Source organism: Balaenoptera acutorostrata, chromosome 5 (genome assembly GCF_949987535.1).
Source record: "Balaenoptera acutorostrata chromosome 5, mBalAcu1.1, whole genome shotgun sequence".
Classification (NCBI taxonomy): Eukaryota; Metazoa; Chordata; class Mammalia; order Artiodactyla; family Balaenopteridae; genus Balaenoptera; species Balaenoptera acutorostrata.
The window spans coordinates 87,208,345-87,227,654 of record NC_080068.1 but is presented as its reverse complement, the minus strand read 5'-3'; the positions used below and the strand labels follow the sequence as shown (position 1 = coordinate 87,227,654).

At 34.9% G+C, this 19,310-nt stretch overlaps 1 protein-coding gene across 9 annotated transcripts in view; it reads left to right on the top strand.

The window, feature by feature from the left end:
* The window catches only part of PCDH7 (protocadherin 7), a 409,841-nt gene that overhangs the window by 38,944 nt on the left and 351,587 nt on the right, over nt 1-19,310 (top strand). The gene's annotated exons all lie outside the window — the stretch shown is intronic.

Here is a 19,310-nt window from a genome sequence, read left to right as displayed (position 1 = left end):
AAGTCATTAACACTACATATGTGTTCTGATATCAGAAGTAAATAAGTATTTAATATATGTATCTAAGAGAGAACCTTTACCTGGATCCATAAGTAAAGTTACACATACTTCATTGACTTCAGATGACACTAGCTTAGACAGCCTGATTAGTATTTATAATGATCTTGGAGTCTTCATGTATCCTTTGTTTAAGAATTCAGGTTACTATGGAACACATTTTGTAAAATTTCCACCCCAAATGGTTGAATGTGTGTTTAATGGGTACGTTACCATACAGATTTAATTGTCATGAACATCAATGAGCCATCCTTGTATATAATTTTAAGTAACGACTCAAGAATTTCGAATCATAAAGGGTTTATAGTTTATAATTGACCCTAACATTTATCTATGTAACAATGCCCAATCAATTCATGATGGCAGATTTTTTAAAGACATAGAAGTAAATGTTACTGTTAAATATATAGATATATCTCAATATAAAGATCTTGAAAGAAATAAAGTGTGCAAGTGGCCTTGAAATACTGGCCTTAAGTTTCACCAAATCTTTGTCGTTTTTTAAGATGATGACTGCCATCCTAATTCTACTAAAATGCACACAATTGACCTGATTGACTGTTTGGTCTCTTATCTCATCTGTATTCTTGCATATATGATCTGCTTGGGGAATTTTCTTTGTAATTAAGAAGAGGCCACTTAAGGGAAAGGGGAGTAGGGCTGCAGTCGCTTAGAATGGATTCAGGTACCTGAGTCCAAGTAAGAAGGAAAGTAAAGTGGCAATTATGTATTAAGGTGTCTCATTTCCTGCACATTGTTCCTGAAAACTACCTGGAGTGATAAAGTCATGATATTGGATAACCAACCTGAGAACCCTCCTAACTTTGATATACAAATCCTATTTTGCCACCTTAAATCTAAGAGCAAGAAAGGCCTCGTATCCATGGCATCTGAAGACTTTATAGCTAATGATCATAGATCATACCTTCTAGCCTGGAATAGAGGCTATACGTTGTCCTCACAGAGATTTTTCTTTATTGTTTTTAACACCCTGGGATTTTTTTTTTGGTTTTGGATTTTTTTTTTCCCTTTTTTTTTCCTTAAACATTCTGGAAGTGTATCTCTAGGGCCTGGTAACTTTAGGTACCTTTAGAACTTCTTGTCCAAGGTTCTGCTTATTTTCTGATTTTATACTTTCATGAGCTACTCTTGTACTTCTGGTGGAGACATTGGCATGAACAGATGCCAAGGGGGCCAAGGGGATAAGTTTTTCCTTATTTTCACAATTGTATTTTCTAGACTTTACACTTGCTTAAATTTTAGGATCTGATTGGTAAATCTAGGATGCTGAGGAAAAAAAAGTAATTTAAATATGCATGTGTACACATATTTTTTTTCTTATTTTTTTTTAATTTGCAGATTCTACATAATTTTTAAACCCTTTTCTGTATTCTCCAACCAAGGAGAGTGTGCAGTGTGCAGGGGTTAGAGGGTGGAGTGTTTTAACAGTTGGGAGAGTTAAAGTATGAAAGGATTTGAGTCAATAATGACTTAAGATATTCAGGTTGATTAATTAGTACTTCCTCTCCCACCTGTTAGTGGTTTACTAGAAGGCAGTCAGTTCCATTTAGACAATGTGTCAGTCAAGGGGGTGGGTCAATTATCTAGCCCGCATATGTATAATTGGGAGGGAGTGAGGCAGAGCCAAACTCCCTTGAGACAGGAAGGGAACCCAGTAATGCCTATTAAGAGACACTAGTGGGCTTGGAAAAGATGTCACAGGAAAGAGAGGCTGGGGACTCCGTACCAGTGGGATCTTTTCCTTTACGTGTACGAGAAAAAAAAAAAAAAAGAAGAAACTGAAAAGCGCCCCCCGCTTAAATGTAAAACGCTACTGTGTTGGAAGCTAAATCTAGTATTGCAACTACCAGAATTTTGAGAGGATGTTTATATACAGTTTTAAAAAGGGCACCTAAAATTCAAGTTTTGGTTACTATTTTTTTTTGGTAAGAATTCACTTGCAAAGTGATATGATCTAACAAGACTTTTGATGTGCTAAATGATAACAGTACATGATTTGGAATTTTAATTTTATGATAACTGCTTCAGTGCTTCAGTGAGTGGAGGGGAAACACATGTTTTTAAATTTACTTAACTGAGATACAGCTGTATTTACAAATATCATATAATAATGTGTGTTATTTGTAGAAGTACTGTATTATATAAAATGTCAAACCCAGAGGACCAATTATATATATAAAATAGTAGAACAGTGGCTCATTTATATAAGAAAAAATCTCTTTTGTATTTTATTAATATTTTTTATAAAAATTTACCAAAAAATGATTTTCTAGAATGTTATATCTGATTCATTTATATTATAGTTATTTCCATTTTCATCACATTCTGTTCAAATTGCAATAGTTTGGAATTAATACAATTTTATTTCAGTTACAAACAGATGCATAAAATGTACTGTTTATCAAAAAGATGTTAAAAGATAGGTTTACAAGTGAAAAAGAAATATGAATAAAAATGTTTAATAATCTCAAATATTTGGTTAAATTATTTTAAAATGTTTGTTGCGTGAGTTTGACCTATAATACATTGTTATTGGCCTTAACCCTCACCTGATACATTTTTGTAATGCCATATCAAATTTTAAAATTAGTAATGGGCTGTAAATAACTTAGCCAGTACAAATTCCCATAGTAATAACATGTGGCCACTGAAATCTTATCAGTATCTTTCCCCTGAACAGCTAAACTCATCATGATTTTACATTTAATGATACAATAGTAAGGTATGGATTTGTTAAAAGGAAGATGAAACGTATTTGCTGAATATGTATTCTTTGTTCACCCTGTTGTCAGGTAAGAATTAGCAGTCTGCAGTCATCCACTTTAAACTATGATCTAATCAGAACTCAAGAGCTAAATAAGAACTCGGATGATTAGCCCTTAGTTAGGTAGGAACCCCTATGGAAAACTTTAGTGCTACAGGAAGTGATGCTAATGATTTATCAAGTGGTAAACTTGCCTCTGAGAAAATACTAATCGGGTAACTTCACAGCACAAGGTAGTGTCTATCGGATATTCCAGCCAATCTGAGACCTTTTGCTAGCAGAAGTGCAACGTGCATTTTTAAAAGAGAAAGAGATGGTAACAAGAACTGTGACGGTTTGTTCCTAAAAACTTGGACTGATGAAAATCTTACTTTCATTGGGGCTATGAATCTTTAGTAGCTCTGCCAACAATCAGGAAACCCTTAGTCTCCTAGAAGTACTGAGTGAAAAAGGGTTTTAGAATTTAAATAAAACAGTCATATCAGATCTTACTAGTAAGGTAGAATTTGGTATTTATCTTGCAACTTAGAACATTGAACTGGAAACTTGAGAGAATTAAACTTCTCAGAAAAATCTTATTGCTCAGGCAGTGAAATAAACATCAACAGAAAGGAAAATTCAAGCTCTGTTACACTAAAACCATTAAAGGAGCTGGCAAAATTCCTATTTAGGTAACTCATCTCCCATCCTACATTGCTATAGTTTTATCAGTTGAAAGTGATAACCACTTCCACTTCGTTGGAGAAAGTTGTTTAATAATCTTTTAATCGTCATCATACCCTAACAATATGATACACAGAAAAACTAGACAGAATAATTTTTTTAAAATAGTTTTTATGCTATTTTTGGATAAAATATTTTTAGTAGATATAAATGTATGGCTGCCATCACAATAAATCTAATGCCATGCATCAGTTGATGAGCAATTGTAACTTATTTGATCTCTGAATTTATTGTTGAATTCCACAATTGAATATACATTTACTAAGTATACTGGCTATTATAAGTAGTATGTTTACATCTTCAACTTTCATTTGCTTAATACCGGAAACCTCAGAACTTTCAAAAACATAACATTATGTCACCAAAAGAAGGTCAGGTGAACAGCCTCAGCTGTGAAACATTTGGTGCTTTTTCAGCTTCCCCAAGAAGCTCCATTTGCAAAGGGGATGTGAACAGGAAGACCTTAGCCTGAATCAGAGATTAATTCCCTGCAATTCTGTCAGCCTAAAGCAGGAAATTGCACTCAATAAATATTGTAACGGAGTGAAAGTTTTAGAGTAGGAAGTTTTCAAGTAAGAGAAAAGTTCTTTACAAACACGATTTTGCTGTTTACGATGTCAGTAAGTTTATTTAACTAGGTGCTGTTGGGTATATATATATATTTTCCATCTTACCTCTGACTTGATTTCCAATTTCTGTTATTGTGCTCTTTCCCCTGTCTCTTTAAAATCAACTAGAAACCTCTCTTAGAAGGCCTTGTGTTTAGCAACAAAACTATGGGCAAACAGGTGATGATATGTGTTGTGAAAACAAATTGAAATAAAGCATTATTTGAAACTAAATTTCTTAAATCAAGTTTCTTTCAATCAAATTTCTTAAATCACGTTTAGGAGATGATGATAGTTTTAGGTAGCTTTAAAAAAATGTAGATTTTTTGCAACAGAATCAATCTAATATTGATTAACAGTGATTTTGTTTCTACTTCCATTCATTATTTAAAATAATTGAATCTGGTGAGCAACATGGATCAGGGTCAAATAAATGTCTTCACAGCAATTATTGGCAGACATTTCCCTTCTGATAAGTAGTTTCCCCCAAATAGACGTATAATTTGCATCCAGTTAAGTACTGATGAGTCCAGGAGTGAGTTTTGATGTCTGTGTATTTTTTGAGACCCCGCTCGCAGAGTCGCAGGCTTGCAGGACCAGGACTCGGTGCGCACAGCTCCCAGTGTTCAGCCACATCTGCCTAAGGCCCCCACTGGCTTGGCTGCAGCACGGTCCCCATAGGCCCTGCTGCCAGATCAGGTGTGGAGATCCTGCCGAGCTGTCACTCCGCATGATTTCCTGCAAGTCAGCTATTTCATTCCCATCTGTGTTGATATTCTTTCATGACTTTTTTTCACTGCTTGCCTGGCATGCATATATTTGTCTGATGAGCCTCAATTTGGCTTTAAGACTTGCCTTCCCAGGTCGCGACTCAAGATGAAATCTCTCCATGGGTGTGTTTTCCCTTTAGCTGTACCTGTTATTTTTACTTAATTCTTAACTTTTGAGATGTTTCTGTTTTAAGATACACTCTGTTAAGCTTATTAGAGTCCTTTTACATGTTGCCTATTCCATTTTGAATGTCTTAATCCATTAAGATCTACCATGGTGCGAGTTTTGTTTGCTTTAAAGTTTAAATAACAGCAGAATGGATTACTTAAATATATAATGGCGTTTTTTCCCACTTCACTTTTATCTTACATAATTCTCTTCAGCCAAGAGATCACTTTTCAACAGGAATTTATTTGGATATCTTTGATTATTAATATTCTGGCGAGCCTCCTTGCAAAGTCAGGGATAGATTGCATAGTGGATAGTTTTAGTCCATAAAGGGCTTTTCTATATCTAAAGTTTGATTATTTGTGCTTTGCACCATTAATTGGCATTTTCAGCCATATTCTTGATTATGAAGCTAAAATTTACTCTGAAGTGTCCAATCCTACAGGCTTTGTACTTGTAAAATACCCAATGAATTTATTACGAGTGGAGTACTCATCATGGCCATTGGTGCAGGCTTGGTGGGTATTCTGAGCTGAAAAGTGAAAGGGCGGATAATTCAAGTACACCATGCTCTGATTAGAGGGCCGTGAACAGCTTCCTCCACTTACAGATTAACATCATTTCATGCTCTGTTTTCGAACAAGGAATATCTGTTCTAAAAGTAGATCCCACAGATACTGCTAATGCACCAGGTTCCAGTTGTCCTTGCCTGAAATAGGGTGTCAGGTTTTCTTTCCTTTCAAGAAATAAATCATTATGGCTTTCATGTCTTTTGGCAAGTTTCCTTAGTTATGGGATTGTGGTTTGAAATTGGTTTATGACTTCCTGCTTCTTAACAATGAGAAATAGCGTTGAGTGTCTTAGCCCTGTTACCCAGTGTGTTTGTTATGGAAACTGTTTGGGGTGAAGTAAATGGAAAGAGAAATATGAAACTCAGGTGGGAATAGAGTGCTCAGTGATAGCGTGTACTCTTCTTTTTATTATAGATTCATTCACCCCACGAATACTAATTGTCTACATCATGCTAACTTCTAGTGTAGAAGTTAGTTATAAGCTGTGCTCCAGATATTTATAAATTAGAAGCCTGTTAAAATTCCTATTAAAAACATAGGAATGAAATACAGCTTCCTCATTGAAAAATTGGAAAACTGAACAAAACGTTCATTTAATAATTATCAAAAAATCCCATTGGTTATTGCTGAAATTATACAATGAACAACATTTTAAGGGGAAAAAATATAGTTTGTCTTTAATGTGTCTTTAAAAATATCTGTATACACTTCAAGATTTATTATTAAAGAAACTATGCAAGATATAAGCTTATAGACTTACTTTATATCACTATTATTTTTGCCACTGAATCCCACAACTGAGCAGGTGGCTTAGATCTGAGCTGTGACAATTTAAAGCATCAACACTCTAAATATGGGTCTTCTCTTTTCCGGGAAGGACATGTCTAAAACTTCTCTCCATTGGAAGCTAAGATTTCACTGACAAAATCAGTTACCTGAATGTCTTAAACAGGACACATTTGATTTATTTATTGTCACCAGATGGAAGTATTCTCCTGTATTTCTTACACTTAATCTCTACTTCTTATTTTGAACAAATTCAAAATTTTTTCCTAGCTACATGGAACTGACCATATTTGAACAGTCCTACCTCTGAAAAATGACTCTTGTTAAACCAGAATTGTAGTGAAACCCAGGGGTTTTTCTTCATTGTCAACAAAACAAAACAAAACTGTATACATAAGCCCTTGCATTCTGGGACTCCATCCAAAAGCATTTAGCAACTTGGCTGTGCCCACCTTCAGAAAACCCATACTTTGATTCTAAGTTCTGGGTACCATGATGTACTCAGAGTATCCTAGCATTCACTAAATTGTCAGGGAGTGTTTAGAAGTTGGTCAGTTCTATTTTCCTGGCACCTAAAATCTGTATATTCTTACTCAGGCTGTTTGCTCTTCACAGGAGGGAAAAGTGGAAAATTGCATATATAAATGTGACTTTCCATTTGATTTTATTTTTCAAGAAGACACCCAGATTAAAAATTTCAAGAAAATATTGTGTAGCCTCAGCATTTTAACTAATCTCATATTTTCTTTAATGATTGCAGCCATCGGGAATCATAAATAAATAGAAAAATATTTTTTGTTTTAAATTGTATATGCCTTTTCCCTTTATAAAATTCTTCATGAAATATTATCATAAAATCATAGAGCTAACATTAAATTATAGAATCAGAAGGGGATTATGTGTGGCCTTTTCTTATAAAGCTTTCATAGATTCAGATTTTCTATAACTAACTTGGTGACATGTTTCAATGCTAAAACCAAAAAAAATATATTTATTTAGTTAGCACTCTTTGATTGCCAGTAAGAGAAACTAGCTCAAAATACATTATGCTAAATTAGAAGTACATGCAACTCAATCTTCATAAACGTATTCGAAGTTCAGTACCACCAGCACCTGTGCGCTCTCTCTCCCTCCTCCTCCCTCCCTTTCCCTCTCCCTCCATCTCTCTTCTCTGTGCATCCACTTCTTTCTTCTTACACTGGAGATGATCCTTTTATCTTTTTCTACTCTATATGGTAAAACATGGCTGACAACTCCATAGTTCCTTAATTTGCATGCTATATGCCCATCAGTCTGCAAGAGTGGTAATTTTTCTGGGTACCAATTTCAAATGCCAGCGAGAGAAACTCTGGCTCTGCCTAGGTTAAGAGCTGACTTTTTCAATCAGCCATGCCTGGGGGAGAAGGCTCATGAGCAAGATATTCTAGAGAAGATATGGGCAGGTATTATCCAATAATAACAATGATCATAATAAATAAGCACTTACTATGTGTCAGAACCTGTGCCTAAGTGTTTTACTTGCATCATCCCATGTAAATAGCTATTAGTTAAGCACTGTGCATTTAGAAAGTGTCTTTGCATGCATTATATTGTTAATCCTAACAATCACCTTATCAGTGAAATGCTGTGACTTCCATTTTATATTGAAGAAACTCTTGCTGAAACTTAAGTGAGTTCTTAAGTGGCAGAGCCAGAATTCAAACCCATGTCATCTGATTCCTGCTCTAGAGCTTTTTACACTTAGAAGCTGCCTCCTTTCTGTAGGGTGTCAGCGATACAAAATTTTGTGAAACATGGTAATTGGTCAGACAGACTGAGACTCTTACAGCCCTGTATTTGGTGTCTAATAATAGGAGCCCTTATAGTCATAACTTCTTTTTTTTTTCCCTATCCCCCATGGTCTTTTTTTGGCTGATCCTTCTCTCTGGTTTTTCCCTTAGCAAATATGTCACTTAAGAATGCATTTAGCTGAAAGTAATAAATTAATCATGGTTAAGTAAAGGGTTTATTTTTCCCTTATAACAAGTTTCAAGAAGCCGTCAGTCAGCAAGTTTCACTGAGGAATCATGGTGCTGCTGTTCTCTTGCTCCACTATCCTTAGTTTTTGTGGTTTTTTTCTCATATTCCCAAGTTGGTTGCTGCTTCTCCAGTCACTCTGCCCCTGTTTCAGATGAGAAGAAGGAAGAGGGGCGAAAATGAAAAGGAAAAAGAAAAACTTCCATTGATTCCATTTCCTTTCTGTCCTGAGAAGGATTCCCTCCTCAAGGACTTTTCTCTATATTTTATTGGCCAACATTTTGTCCTCTAGGAGAAAGCTAGATGTGAGTGTGAGTATTTTTCTTTTTAGTTTTGATGGTGTAGGAAGACAAGGGAGTGAGCCAAGCTGTACTCTGTGCTTTAAGGGACCAGAGAGTAGCAACTCGGGTCTGGGTACCACATACCTGTGAGTCCTCTCACACTGGTCTGCTTCACTTTGGCATTTTCAGCATTTTCTTTGTTCAATTGAATGACTCCGGTTTCTTTTAACTCTCTTAATAGGATCGCTCTCGAGCTTTTCTCTGACCTGTAGAGCCCCTTTCATTGATTTTTAGAAATCCATATCTCTACACATACCCAAGAGGTTGCATACCTACACATTCCCAACAGGATACCCGAGAGCCATCCTGTTCTCCCTCTATCCCTCCTTTACATTTTATAGATGAGACTCAGAGGCCTGGAGAGGCAAAGTTGCATAGCAAGTTAGTGAACCTAAACTGCACTCCACGTCTCCTGACTCTCAGGCCTGGCTTTTTCTAGGCGTTTCTAAATAATAAGTCTTTGAGTTTATGTATGTTGAAATTTAGGAGCAAACTGCAACCACTGACATATAAAGTGTTTATTACAGGAAAAAAAAAAACAAACCAACAACCTCTTGAAATGACCACTCTAAAATTTCAATTCCACAGAGTGCTAGAAATTGACTAGTAAAATAGGAGGCATTCTCTAGTCTTTCAAAACAACAGCTGTTTACTGAGTGCCTGTTATGTCCTAGGCACTATAGAAGCCAGGGATACAGCAGTGAGCAAGAAAGAGGAAGTTTTGCCCTCAGGTAAGTTTATGTACCAGATTATATTTAATGTATGCATTGATTTTCATCTACTAATCAAATATTTATGAAGGGCTTACTCCATGTCTTGGGCTGTTCTAAATACAGGATATACAGTTGATGACAAGAAAGACAAGATTCTTATTCTTACTGAGCAATGAAGCCAAAAATTACCCTGTTTTCTAGGGATACACAATAAAGAACTCAGACACCGTCATTTCCCTACTGTTTATTAACTAATGCAATAAAAGAAACACGTGCGTACACACACACACACACACACACACACACACATTTAATTGATAGCATTTCTTAATCTGGGGATTACAGTAAGTTCTAGGCTTCTTCTAATTTCTGATATATACCTTTTGGCTGAGTATGCAATTTAGTTGGATTTAAAAATGGAGCTAGATTTAAGTGTAAATTTATTGGACTGAATTCAACAACTCTGACTCTTTCTACCTTTATTCCTTTGTTTTATTGAATTTAACTTGAATAAAATCTTTTTTATTTATCTAAGTCTATTTCTATCTAGTAAGGAAGTTGAAATTGATCATGCCTTGACTTTGTGGGCCATCAGAGAACCATGACATTCCAGGGTATTGATTTTGTGGTGTTGAAGGGTGACAGATCTAGTGTTAAAGTGCTGAGAGAGAATTGGGTTTCAGATTGTACACCATAAGCAGTCCTGACTTTTGCTGAGGCATGACTAGCTTTTTAAAGCAATGGAAGGAATTGTAAGTCTTACGTAATTTTTACTGCATAAACTTGGAAAGATTAATTTAAACCAGAAATGTGTAATCATGCATACAGGAAAGAAAGGTCCACATGTATAGAGACAACTTAGAGTATGTGTATATGTGTGAATAAAGAAAGCATACTGTGTGCTAAGAATATTGAGTAATACTTCAATTCAATATGACTGAACTTTTTCAAAACATGTTTCATCTCACATTTTGGAAGTTGCTTGGTGTTAACTGAAGTTTTGTTGTCTTTCACACCATTCTTCTTATCATCATTATTTTGCATTTTGTTACTGTTGTGCTTTTACTTAGTCAGGTACTAGAGGATGTGCGTTATGCTGCTCACAATTCAGAGAGGCCAGAGGTCTACAAGTGTAATGCTTGACAATTTTTTGTTACCCTCTGGGACATGGAAGCTTGACAAGAACATTATAATTGCTGCTATAGACATGATCTTAGGAAGAGTAACCATGGTCATCTTTCAATGTCCCATTTTCCTCTGTATTTGTTCTTTTTCAGTTTAATGACCTTTAGTGAATGTATTGAAAATAACATTTTGATTATATGATTATTGTGTGAAGAACTCTACTAAGTCCAAGTGTATCTCTGGAAACTAATCAGAGGTGCACCAGATTCATTGACTTTAACCAATCCATCATAGTCATCTTTTAATTTATTTCCACATTTTCTTCCAAGTTCCCATTCTTGAATAAGACTTTGACCTGAACAGAAGAATAGAATGTATTTTATAATGTATGTTTGTTCTGTTTTCTAACAACATAAGTATTTTGCTTAAGCAGATTTGCTAGAAAGTGACAGCTTTGAAAAATTGGACACAGGATCCTCTGGAAGCATTTCAGTTCCAGGCAATCTAAATAGTGCAGAAGGGGAAAATGAAATATCACTGTGGTTTAAAGATGACAGTTTTGTCAAAGATTCCCTTTCACTCCTTGGCTTAAAACAAATGGAGTAAATCAAGTATATCTGTTCAAAGTATGCATGTGCGCTCACTGAGGAAGCACTCCTTCCTAGGAATGTTTCTTCAGAGACAACCGATGAGAGAATTACTTTTAAAACATGTATCGTGGGTTGGGAAGACTATCATTTTCTTGGCTTAATTGTTAGGCACATTTTGAGGTCATGGGATTTCACAAGTACATAGTGTGACTTTAAGAAGAGAGGAAAAGGAAAACCTCCTGGCTTAACACCTTCTGAGTATATCATTATGTACACCTATCGTATGTTCTTCATAAATGTAATAATGTAATTATTGTGTGTGTGCCTATGTGTGTGTGTGAGAGAGAGAGAGAGAGAGAGAGAGACAGAGAGAGAGAGAGAGAGAGAGAGTTTTAATAAACCTAAGATCAGATGCTGCACATTTTCTGGCCATATTAAAAATGCAATAATATTCTCTACCTGAAAAATGTTGCGTATATTTGAAAAGGTATAGCAAGTGTGATAAAACCTGCTTTTAAGAGCAATTTTATCACTAATTGGAGAGGCAGTAGAGTGTAGTCTAGTTAAAAGCACAGACACAAAGATGAGACTTCTTGGGCTCTAAAATTCCAATGCTGCCATTTTTTTAGAACTGTGATTTGGAGCAAGTTAATTTCTCAGTTCTTGACTTCTTTCTTTGTTAAATGGGGTTAATGATAGTATCTACTTTCTAGGGACCACGTGCGTTAGCCTGAGATCTCATAAACACTCAATAGAGTATTAGTTATGCGTAATTGAAAACACTTATCATGTTATGAGGCCAGGAATAGAAGCACAAATTTTTTTTAAAAAGTAATTCAGAGGATGAATTAAAAGCTCAAAAATTTTCAGGAAGTCTGTAATATATTGATTATGTTTCTTTCAGGACAGTGGTAAATGAGTAGTGATCACATTTTTTCCTTACAAAAGAATCACTGCTGATTATCCTTTATGTCTTATACATTTCTGTAATGTACTTTAGGAATTATACTATAAGAAAGTCACTGGTAATTTCTGTCTTTCAGATTTCATAAAATAATCAGTTAACTGATTTCATGTTCATAGGTTATTCTCAGTTTTTTGTTACACTACTGTTAGAGATAGCAGTGTTTTGTAAATGAGTGGATATTTTAATTATAATTTGTTCCAACTCACCTTTGGCAAGAGTGGTTACGTTAGTACTGTTACTGTCTGAAACAACTTTCATTTAATATGCTGTATTCATTAATTCTCTGTTCATTTATGTGCTTAAATTGTCACTTATCAGAGGCATACCTGGTAATATGCTTTATCTGGATTATCATCTAAATCTGTCCCTTGAAAAAGATTGATTCATTATGGTTTCCATAAAAAAATCTTATAACATGATATATTTATACGTTTTACTTCATTTTAGGGCCTATCAGCTTTTTATATTAATAGGATTGTCATTTTTATGTGTGGAAGAATTCTTGGTATTGTTTGGCTCTGAGCCATAATATTACCTATCCTCTTAACTCTCTGAAAACACTGCCTTACGTTCATTGCATTAGTGTAGGCTTAGTTTTATTTCATGTCCAAGATGAGGAAGGTCACTTCATTAGGCACCTCATTTGCCTTTCTTCCCTGTAGTTTTCTGGTATCTTACACTAAGTATCATGTAAAAAAATGTTCTGCTTCCATTAAGAAAAAGTGAGCAGAGAACAAAGCCAGTTATTTGCAGCACATAAAATCCTTATGATAATTTGGTAGACTTTAATTAAACTAATACATCACATTGCACTTATAAGACAAAGGAGCAAAAAGGAAGCAAATAATCTTCTCTATATTAAAAAACACCATATTGCTTTTTGATTAAACTCTTTAAGACTTATGACCTATTTTAAAGTATGAGATTTACAGTCCTTTTCATACAAGGCATGTTAAAAAAGTTCTTTGCAATATTGATTGGGACCACCCCCCAAAATTTTGAAATAAAACTATAAAAAAGCTTGGCTTGAAGTAATTTCTATTAATTTCTTAATGATTTTTCAAACTCTTCAAAATAAAAAAATGATTCTGCAACTTAGTCCATGCAGAAACATTTTTATTACAAAGAATCTTGTTTTGGTATTTAACATACAATTGCCATTGGTTGTTTTTGATGAGCCCACTGACATTATTGATGCAAAGTTCACTATAACTTAAAAGGAAGTCTTATCTAATTTGTGTATCTTCCCTGCATTTCACAACTGGAATGTACTGAAATTAGAGATACTTGGTCTTTAAATAATATCATCCCCCAGTTTTCCATTTCCTTGAGATGTAATTCCCATAAATTAAATGGAAATAAACTACTGAATTGGGAGTGAGGACATTTAGTTTTAATCCTAGGTCTGTAGTGTTACATTCAATGTCTTGTCATCCCTCTGGGCCTCAGTATTATCACTGGTAAAGTGAATAATTTTGTAGAGGATGATTTCAAGTGAGTTGCTTATCTCTGGAGTTGTATTTGTGCATTAGTTATTAATATAATGTCTTTCTGTGTCCTAAAAGTCAATATTTTATTATGCTCATATCAATCCTTAAACCAGCACCACTTAGTATTCACGAAAGTATTTATAAAAACATTTCTAGAAATTTCTAATGATCAGAAAGCAAGATTTTAAAGCTGGTCAACTACAAATCATATCAAAAGAGAATTATATTCAACTTAGAAATTCATCTATTATAAACCAAGGGACCACATACTCACGGCGCCAGTTCTTACACTTTTAACATTATCTTTCATAAGCAGGAAACTGGTTGGTTGGATTTTGTAATTCTGTCCTATCTCACCTTTACTTTTTCAAGACTCAGTTAATTCATTGGCTATTTACTTCATTTCCTTGTTAGTGGATCAAACTCTTAGTAAGTTTATCCATCACCTGGAAACACTTTGACTGCTTTCTACTTCCCTCTGTGGGTGTTTAAGTCTCCCCAAGTAGCTCTCAATTTTTCAGACACACGATTGCAATTTCAGTGGCATTTAAGAACAGCTGAGTTTGCTGTATTCATTTCATCTTCTCATTAACATCTAGTCTCTGTTTCTTTTGGGCAGCTTATTGCTTTGGCACATGAATACCAGCCAGTTCTGCTTTGTTTCCAAAGGTGACCAATACTATGGTCTGAAGAGGATAATGGTGACAGCTTAAGTTTACATCATTTTACATTTTTGTTCTGAGCTTTAAGAATGGAAATTCATTAATGCTCAACTATGACCAAATGTAATTGGCACTGTAATTCTGGGATCCAGTCTAATGTGTTTGGTTGTTTAGTGCCTAGCCGTCTGTTTGAATTGATCCCTATTTCTCGAGAGAGTATTTCTTTAAAATATTATTTTTAAAAAAAGCAAGAAAAAATAAAATTGTGAAATAAGACATACATGATTTAACCTTTAAGAACAGGAGGTTCTAGAGCAGGAATCCTTGAATACTTAATTACATTAGTTTTAACAAATCATTGTTTTCTGCATTCTCTGGCTTTTGACAGTTACCTTAATTTGTCTGTGTAATTCTAATTTAGGATGTTCAGGACAGTCTTCTTGTGGTTGTTTTTAATTATTACATTGGTTTCTTTTATATGTAGACTTGAGCTAAGTAGAGAAGATAGCTCGTGATGGAGTTGAATGGAATTAGAGAAATCTCTGGTTTAGGCAGGGAAATCCTCTCATTGCCTTCTCACCTTACCTCACACGTTCCTCACAAACTTTCTCTCTTCTCGGAATGCAGTTTTCCCTCATTTCTGTAGATGTCAACCTTACCTATCTTTATTTTAAGACCCAGCTTAGGTTCAATTAGTCCATGAGCCCTCTTCCTACTCCCCTCACCACTGTCTCTTCTCACTCGTCAGAGCTCTCATAATTTTATCTACTGGGCTCTCATCTTTTCCTCCTCAAGATTAGTAATCTGTTTATATTAGTAATCTGTATATATTTGTATAAATAATTTCCTTAGAACCAGGACTGTGCCTTATGTTGCTCTGTATTTCCCCTGATGCCTCCTGCAATGCCTTTCACATGATTGGACTCTATAACCTTTGACATTCTTTCTAACTCTGAGATTCCATGATTCTAACAGTCAGCCAGTCAATAAATATTGATTGCTTGGCTATCCAACCCAGGGGATGCTTTTGTTAGGGCCCAAATCATTCGTATTCTGTAGTCAGAGCAAAGTACCTATGATGAGGAAGTGGTATGATATTATCTAGCCCCTTTCCTTCCATGGCCAGTTCAGTGGTTGACTCACAATCTAAAAGCCCTCTTTTCTAAAGAGTGCAGATTAAACAGTGCTAATGAATGGCCCTTTTGTGTGTGTGTGCACTCTTACACATGTAAATGGATATAAACTTCCCTTTCTTTGATTGGATAGGATTTGTCTTATTGGTTCCTTTCCTTTCTTTTTTTTTTTCTTTCTTTTTTTTTGGCAGTTTAGACAACTTGCAGATATGTTGAAGTTGCTTCTTATTTATTCACAAATTTAAGTAATTATGATAGAATCCTGAATCTGATAGATACATAGGCTTCTAGAACTGAGTTTCATAACACATTCATTTATAATAGTATAGGAAACTTGCGTAGTTTTGCTTATTATTCCTTAGACCATGGCAAAAATGGAGACATTTGCAGTTATAACTTAGCTGTTTATTTTTAAAAGATTCAAAGTCAAATTTAAAAAACAATTATGAGGAAACATAATGTAAAGGAAAAAAATCTTTGATCAAGAACCAAAGTTGGTTTGGGGCCCTGATTCTCCCATTATCTATGTGATTTTTATATAAGGAGATTAAGCTCTCTGATCTTTAATTCCCTCATATGTAAAATGAGCAAACTTATAATAGCTACTTCACAAGGACTTTGTGAGTTTAAGTTAGATAATTAAATGCAATCTTGTAATAAACATCTATGCAGGTGATATATTAACTAATAATTATAATTTATGAGTTTTGGTACCTCATTTATATAAATCAAAATGAAAAACACCATAATACCATTCAGAATTGTCGTTCTCATAGTTCTCCATTCACCAAATCCCATGTTTACCTTCTGTCTCACTTTCTATTTTAAATGATTTTCCAGTATTTTAAAAAATAATAGATAAACTTTCGATGTTGATAGTGGCTCTGCCCTGACTCAGCTCCTATATCGTGCATTCATGCTCTAAAATACGAATGTCCACTTCCTGTTCCTAGATTGCAGAAACTACCATCAATTTGATTTTCTGTGTCATGGAATAGACTCTACTTTTTATATGATACCTTTTACTTTTCCCTAGATTTTAACATCAGTCAGAGAAAAAAAATAATGAATGGTCATAGAATCCTTTTACATATTGCCAATTATATGGAAACACATTCAACACACCCTTGTACTTAATCTCTACTAGTTACATAGGTGTGTGATTTAGTTTTGAAGCATACCTAATAAAAATAAGTACAAACTAGATACATGTTCCTTTCAAAATATATATATTTCCTTATTTATGGTTTGGAAGTTTTTTCAGAATTATTAAGAGTGTGTCTATTCCTTGTGTGAGTGTTCATTTATTCTTACACCTAAATATGAATTCTTTTCCTATTCTGTGCATGATTCAGCTTCCTTCTCCTAGCACTAGTCACCAGTTGTTGGCCAGGGAAGTCTGGAAAAGAAGAACAAAGCTTTAATAAGTTAACTTTTTACTGATAATTTTTGATAATTAAATTCCCAGCTTATTTCAGTCTCTTTGGTTAGGAAATGGAAACTGAGTGAGATACAAAGATGGCCTGGTAAAACGTGCTCCAGGAATGGCTTGGTTTTGTCTTACTCTGTGTGTGTGTTTGTGCGTGTGTGTGTGTGTGTGTGAGTGTGTGTGTGTGTGTGTGTGTGTGTGTGGCTTGTTGCCTGGGTGATAGAAGAAATTGAGGAGAACGGCTGACAGGGGAAGACAAAAGCTGTGTCTATACATCCTCAATAGAATAGGACCTCACTGAAAGATTGGTTTGGTCTGATTTACTAGAGCCTATCTCCTCAGTGGCAGTGATCTGAAAATTGTTTCCAGGGCCATTTTAATTAGCTGATTAAAATCAAAACAAACACATCCTGGTAACATCCATTTCTACCCTGACCCTCACCAATGATTGTTTTCAGAATGGTGATTCCTAAGTAGTTCTGCTTGAGCTCAGTAAGTGATTTGAGGTATGCACTTTTGTTTTTAAACATGAATCTTTAATGGTGAGGAAAGAATCCATTTTTCTTGGCTTCAGTGACAGGTGAATATCATTACAGAGATGCTTTTGTTTGATGCATCAAAACTTAAAACCACAAAAACCTGAAACCTGCCTTTACATAGTTAATTTATGAAATGAGAGAGGTCTATTTTTCAAAAACATTTTAATAAGAGGATTTCATTATGCTGCGTGGCAGTATGGTGACCATATTACATAAATGCATTCTAATTCTTGGATATGCTTTTAATTTAAAAGTATGTAAGGTCTTGAAAATAGAAAATGAAACACTGACACCTCTGATTTCCTGTTTTTATTGTTTTACTTGTTCATTTACTGAAAATATATATACACATATATATAGCCACAGCACTTACCAAGTATTTAACTATTTATTATTTATTTATTATTTAACTATTTAACTATTTATCAAGTATTCAACTACTTTTGTGAAGTTATTCATTTATAGACACACACACACACACACACACACACACACACACACACACACACACACACACACACACACACAAAGGGTACCTAACAGGAAGATCTAACGTAGTCTAGGTGTGCATTATGGCTACATCACTGTAGTTGGTTTGGGAATAAAAAACAATATCTCAAACTTTTAAATATTTAGCTTTCACTTTTGTATAAGCAGTTTTTAAATGACGTGTAGTGTATGGTTTGTGTAAAATCAGATAAACTTTGTCCATCTTAAACTTACAACTTAAATCATGAACACTCACTTATCATAGATTCCGCGGTAAACTTGTCCTCCGTGTGTAATTGGCCAGAAAATATCCCAAGTTATGTTAACTTTTAGACCTGCTAGAGAAAGAAAAGAAAATGTTCTTTTTATTTCTAAGAAAAGATAAAAATTAATTTAATAAATTAAGACATTTTAAAGCTGCTTAATTTTATACAGCTAATATGGATAATCTGCAGTCAGAGCAATTTTTAAACATTTTATGCTCTTGAATATAAACAATTTTTAAATTAGACATTACCTTTTTATTTATTTATTTATGGCTGTGTTGGGTCTTCGTTTCTGTGCGAGGGCTTTCTCCAGTTGTGGCAAGTGGGGGCCACTCTTCATCGCGGTGCGCGGGCCTCTCACTATCGCGGCCTCTCTTGTTGCGGAGCACAGGCTCCAGACGCGCAGGCTCAGTAGTTGTGGGTCATGGGCCTGGTCGCTCCGCGGCACGTGGGATCTTCCCAGACCAGGGCCCGAACCCGTGTCCGCTGCATTGGCAGGCAGATTCTCAACCACTGCGCCACCAGAGAAGCCCTGACATTACCTTTTTTTATACCATTTATTTTCAAATGTGAGTTAGTTGATTATTCAGTGAAAGAAATCATTTACTTCTTTTTAACTTTGACTCTCATTTGCTGATGCACTGTGACACTGGAAATTAGGTGCAATATATATATTTTTTTAATTCTTAAAATATTCTAATCCTTTTGGTAGTGAACTGTAGCACTTTTATTTTATGGAAGTGATTCATTATCTTTTTGGCAATATTCAAACTCACTAAAGGTTTTCCTGACATCAACTGCACCATCAAACTGGAAACAATATTCTGTGTACTTTTTGGCACTCAGAGCAGAAATCAGCCTATTCGTCAGGCTCAAGTTCAGAGAAATAAATATTCAACACTATTTAAAACTCACATTAGCACCAAAACGTTTTGAAGGAGTATTATCATCACTTTCATTCGTGGAAAACATTGCCTTCTTATGGTCATGACTTTGAAGGGGAGAGTAATTCATCCTTGACCAGAGATTAGCGGACCATTTGTTGATAGTGTGTAAATTGCTCAGATTTCTATAGACAGT